Genomic DNA, 6,338 nt, shown 5'->3' with positions numbered 1-6,338 from the left:
ATGCATGACAGTTTTCTCTCCCTTCTCATTCTGGATCAGTTTCCTGGAAGGATTCCCAGGTCAGAGACCTTCGCATTCCCTGGAAAGGAAGAGGCCAGTTCCCTGGCTGGCGTGGCGTTTCTAGGCATCTGGGTCTAATTTCATACTGGTGCTATGTGGAGCTTTTGGGAATGTGGGCTCAGCTCACGGCAGGGTTGCTGTGTCCCTGGTGGAAATCCCTCAGGTCCTGGGATCCCCCCATAGTTGGAGGGAGGTCTCCTCCTTTCAGTCATGGACCTGCCCCTGACCTCCCCTGGCTTGCTGCTATCTGGTGTCACCTGGATGTAAGTGGTGGAGGGGGCCTCAGCCCTCTGGGCTGGAGGGGCTGGGGGCCCAGGGAAGCAGCGTGGAATGTGCTATGTGCCAGGCACTGCTGCCACTTCACGTGCATTGTCTCAGATGGACCTCCTCCAACACCACCCAGGCTGCTCTGACTCCAGTTCCCAGGTGTCCAGGTTAGGCTCTGGTGTCCCTGGACACCACACGCAGGTGCTGGGCTGCAGGGCGGCAGTCAGCCACATTCTCTTTTCACTCTTTTGATGATGCCCAAGGCAGAGGATCTGGGTCAGCACAGGAATAAATACCCTTAATTTAAAAACCTTGCTGTTTTGAAATAATTTCAACATTACAGAAAAGTTATGAGAATGTCACAGAACTCCCTTGACCTAGATTCACCAACTGTTTACATTTTTGCCCCATTTGCTTGTGCGCACGCACACACACACACACACACACACACACACACTTTTTCCTGAACATTTGAATGTAAGTTGTATACATGCCCCTTTACCCCTAAATATTTCAGTGTGCTTTTCCTAAGAACAAGGACAATCTCTTAGATACCCACAGTACAGTTATCAAAGGCAAGAAATTTAACTTTGATGCAATACTATGATCTGATATGAAGGCCATATTCGGATTTTATCAGCTGCCTCACTCTGTCCTCTGCAGCTGCTGCCACCCGCCTGTCCAAGACCACACACTGCCTTTGGTCATCCATTCTTCTAGTCTCCTTTAAGTGGAGTAGTCCCACCTTTCTTTGGCTTTCATGACCCTCACAATTTGGACATTGGAGAATGTCTCTCAGTTTGGGTCTGTGGGGTGTTTGCTTACGATGAGGGTTTGGTGAAGCATCTTTAGCAGAGGTGGTGTCTTGTCCCCTCAGGGCACGGCCTTGGCAGGCTTGATGAGCTTCTGACCCCATATTGGTCATGCTGACCTTGACCACCTGGGGAAGATGGGTTTCCCCCCGGGCTCCTTGCGTCTATGTTACTCTTTACCCCCCTCTGTAAGCTCATTAAGTATTTTGTGGGGAGCTGCTTTTGAGATTATATGGCTATCTTGTTCCTCATCAAATTCTTGCCCACTGTTTTTAACCTTCATTGATGAGATTTGCCTGGATCCATGATGACTATGATGGTTGCCAGAGGACCTTCTAACTTCATCATTCCTTCTATATTTATTATTGGCATTCATTGGAAGGAAGAGCTGTCCCTGCTTATTTATTTAGAGAAGAATGGACTTACGGAATTTTATTTTGTTCAGTAGATTATAATCCATTAGTATCATCATTTAGTTTGACGCTCAGACATTCCCAGTCTTGGCCCGGAGCTGCGTTAAGTGAGTGAGCTCTTATAGCTTTTTGACGTGTTCCCATAGTTTTTGGCTACTTCCTTCCCTCCTGGCACAGCAAGATAGTTCAGGCTCAGGGTGTACTTTTCTCCTCTTGAGTTGGAATCAGCCATTCCTCTGAGTCGTGTTCCCCCCCACCTCTCTCTCTTTCTTTTTATTCTGAAACAATTTCAAACTTACATGGCATTTGCGAGCCCGACTCCTGTTTTAGTGGGGAATGGTACTGAAATACGTTATATGCTCATTGCTGTTGGAGTATCATTTGTATTCCATATTTATTTTCAGTCTATCCTCAGGAACACAAAGATACTGGGTTTATAATAGTGCTTTAAAGTGTTTATTTAAAATAAATTTTGGGTAACCAAAGTGATATGATTTATAGAAAAATATGAAGTCAATATTATGCACTGAATTTGTCGTATCACATTGAGAAGGTGGGAAATAGATGAATGAAGTCAGGAAAACCCCAGACCACATTGTACTGGACTTGGTTTTGAGCACCAAGGGGCACTTTGGCGTCCCCCCAAAACACTGAATGCTGGGAATGCCCAGCTCGTGGGGAAGTTGGCTTGGGCTAAGAAAAATAGCTCATTCATATCAAGTCAAAGGAACTTAATGTTCTCAGCAAGCCTATGAGATTTATACCATTCTTGTTGCCATTGTACAGATGGGCAAACTGAGGCACAAAAGGCCATTTGGTGGGGCAGGGCTCTTTGGTGCTGCAGTAACTCAAGTCTGTGATGGTGACCAGGATGCTGATCTGTACTTTCTTAATCTGGGGTGTGGGTTGTGGCACTGAATGAAATTTAAGGTCTCTTCCATTGCTAATATTCAAAGATAAAATGTTTATTGGGATTGTCTTTCCATTAAGAACATGCACTGGCTTGGGTCTGCTTAGGCAGAAAACCATAGCTTGCTCATCTGGTTTGTCTTAAGGAGAACTGGTGCATATTAAAGAAATTTACTCATCTCAACACATCTTATTTCTAAGTCTCAGATTCTTTATATGTAAAATGGGGATAAATATAGCGCCTACTTCTTGAAGCTACTGTGAAGATTGGTTTCAGATAATGCAAAATATCAAGTGTCTGGCACATAGAAAGTTCCCATTAAATGCTAACCATTGGGGGAAAAACACCATTCAGCTGATAAGACCCAGGGTTTGCACCCAGGTGGTGCGGTCGCAGGGCCATCCTGTTTGATTCCTACCTGTTGGAACCCTGCTGTCTCTGGGTGTCTGTCTGTATCCAGGAGAAGGCCTTGACCAGGAGCTTTCTGGTTCTGACCACAAAGAACGTGGGTATGCTGCAGAAGGACAGCTATGGCAAGATCGACCAAAAGTGGACAGGAAAGAGAACGGGAACTCCTTGCTTGTCATCTACACCAACAGCAGGGGCAAGGAGCCCCCTGGGGGACTAGCCGGCCCTGCCCAATGGTGAGGACAGCTTCACGCTCAGCCTGAGTGGGTGAGGGCTTGGTTGACAGTGCGCTGGGTGTCACGGGCCCCTCTGACAGGCACGGGAGGCATCAGAGATGAAAGCAGTCAGGTCCCAGCCCTTTGCACACTGAGAATATAGTCAAAGTCCCAAATGAGCAGGACCAAAGCCTGGGTGTGCTGGCCACTGGCCCAGATGGAGTAGAAGCTGCCTTCAGAGCCCTTCCCCAGCCCTCCCTGGGCTTGGCCACTCCCCTCTCTCCTAATCACTTTTCCCCGCAGGGTCCTGCCTGCCCAGCCAGCATGAAGCTTCAGGCTCCACTCATGGCATGACTCCTGAGCCCACGGACCCGGGTTCCGGTCCTGGCTGTTTCTTCCATCAGTCCATCGTGATGGAGTTGGCGTGGACTGACAGTGCCGCATCCTGCCCCAGCTCAGTCCCTCCACGGCTCTGGGGTTTTGCCCTCCTCTCATACCTTCTGTGGGGCTGGGGTCTGCAGAGTGGCTTGGCAATCAGAGACCCTGGCCCGTGGGTCCCCCGGCTCCCAACCATCAGTATCCCCATCGCAGACAGAAGCTTATCATTTTGCAGGAAAAACCCAACCGCATAGGCATGAGTCTATGGGAACACTGGCTGTCTGCAGAGCAAAATGGGAACAGATTCTTTAGATCTGCAGAGCCTTCTGCTGCTTTACTGTGGAGGTGCCCTGACAGCAGGACGCCTCTGGGCATGTCTGGGCCCCTCTAGCCTGGCAACAGCTTGTTGACTGAATAGATGAAAGCAACCCCAATACTCATTTTCTACAAATAATCCTCTGGCTGTAGTGGGGGACCAGACAAGCCCCCTCGGGCCCTTGTTCCCCTCCAGGTTTTTGTGTGCCAAGGACCAGGGTCAGGCTGAGCCGGGAAATCCTGTGCGAGGGGGCAACTGTGCCTTGTTCCCAGCGCCCTGGCTCTCTGGAAGGTCAGGGGCAGCTTGTGAGTGACTGGTTGTGGCTCTGCAGAGCTGAGTGTTGCCTGAGGCCTTGGCTGTTTCCAAGGTCCCCCCACCTTCTCTGCGGCTGACACTGCCTCCCCAGATTCCTCCATCAAACACTTCCTTGAGGGACGGCAGATGCTGAAAGCAGCGCTCACTCTTCCTGCTCCTAGGCTGGCCCCTAGTTTAGAAAGCTTTCCGTGAACACGACAAGGAAGACAAGCCGTCGTGCAGGGAGCCTTCAGGGCTGTCTTTTCCTTCTCTAGTCCCCTCCTAAGCAGAAACAAAGATTCAATGGATCCAGGATCCTAAATGTAAGACTAGAATAGAGGAAGTGTCTGGAAAAACAGGGATGTGGGCATGCAGGATGGAGGGGAAGTGATGGGGCTGATGTAGGCAAGATTGGGGTCCTCCTGGGGGCTGGGGAGGAGGGGTTTCCCTTTCTGGGTAACTAGACAACCAGCGCCTGACTGAGGAATGAGGGCTCTGCCTCTGCCTAACTCATCACGAGGGCAGTGGGGGGACAACCCTGGCTCAGCGAGGCGAAAGCCCAGAGGGGGTGGGATTGTCCTGGGTAAACACACAGCCACTGCCACACAATAAACTGAGAAAAACATTTGCAACACAGATGACAAACAGAAGAGTGAAATCTTTTTGCATTTAAAGATCTTACAAATCATTGATCCTCCAGTAGGAATCATGAACCCTCCAACAGGAAAATAAACAAGCCCCCACCCCCCAAACCCCAAAGAAATACAGTACAGTAGAAGCAATATATGTACAGTAAACTGTTTAACCCCATAAAAATGAAAAAAAGAAAGATAAAGCAAGATGCCTTTTTTGTGTGTGGCTTAGACTGTCAGAAATGATTTTAAAAGTTGCCTGCTGGGCTTCCCTGGTGGCACAGTGGTTAAGAATCCACCTGCCAATGCAGGGAACACGGGTTCGAGCCCTAGTCTGGGAAGATCCCACATGTCGCAGAGCAACGAAGCCCGTGTACCATAACTACTGAGCCTACGCTCTAGAGCCCGCGAGCCACAACTACTCAGCCCACGTGCCTAGAGCCCGTGCTCTGCAACAAGAGAAGCCACCACAATGAGAAGCCCGCGCACCGTCATGAAGAGTAGAGTAGCCAGAAGCAGAGAGGGATGAGTGAGTGACGGGTTTCTGGGCACAGAGAGGCAGCCGGATGACAGCAGATGAGAGCAGGTAAGACTCTCACTCACCAGCTGCTCTGCACTGGTGCCTCCCCTAAATGATCTCCTTTCGTGCACCCTCACCATAGTTTCGTTATGGCTCATTAAACAACGATAATTAAAACAAAATATATTAGATTTGTTTATCTTGGACTTCATAAGGGAATGAGGTTTGCAATGGTGGCGGTGCAGATCTAGGACTTCAAGACTTACAATCAGCAGAGTAATTAAGGGGAAGTTGCCTTTGTCGTGCAAAGATGCACTTCTCAGGGGTAATGAACTCTCACTGGTGGTGGGAGTCCTAGCTGGGGTGGGGGAAGGGCCAGGGGTTGCCAGAAACTGGTCCAGCTAGGGGAGGAGCTGGAGTTTGTTGGGTCAGCAGAATGCTGTGCTCCAGGTGCTGTTCTAGACACTGGGTTGCTCCACTGAGCTTGCACGGTAGCAGGGATGTGGACCAATAAAACACACGAGAAGGTTTTGACAGCTAAAAAGGAAATTAAAGCAGACAGTTGGGGGCTGTGGGGAGAGTGGGGCTGTGGTAGCCCTGGGAGTCTTCTCTTGAAGAGATGACTTAGAGGTGGGAATAGATGATGTGAGTGCCAGAGGCTTGAAGGTGTCAACTTAAAAAAAAATGCGCAGCGTGAGAGTTGCCAGTTAAGTTTTATTTGAGGCAAAATGAGGACTGTAGCCCAGAGACAGCATCCCAGATAGCTCTTAGAAACTGCTCCAAAGAGGCAGGGGGGGAAGGTCAGCATATATGTGATTTTGGTGAAGAGTGAATACATGTAATCAAGTACATATTTTTTTTCTTTTTTTTTTTTAAAGGGAAGGGGATACAAATACATTTTATTTAAATCTCAGAGGATGAGGTTACTTCAGCTGGATCTGAGTAACATCATATATTAGAAGATGCCTGATTTCCAGTAACAGAAATCTACATCAAACTGGCTTAAGCAGCAAGGGAATTTATTGGCCTCGATCATTGGGAAACCCCAGAGGCAGCTGCTTCACGTACAATTGCATTGACAGATACCAACTTCCATAGGGGCTTTGACCGTCT

Source organism: Orcinus orca, chromosome 14 (assembly GCF_937001465.1).
Source record: "Orcinus orca chromosome 14, mOrcOrc1.1, whole genome shotgun sequence".
Lineage (NCBI taxonomy): Eukaryota > Metazoa > Chordata > Mammalia > Artiodactyla > Delphinidae > Orcinus > Orcinus orca.
Note: the sequence above shows the minus strand (reverse complement) of the source record.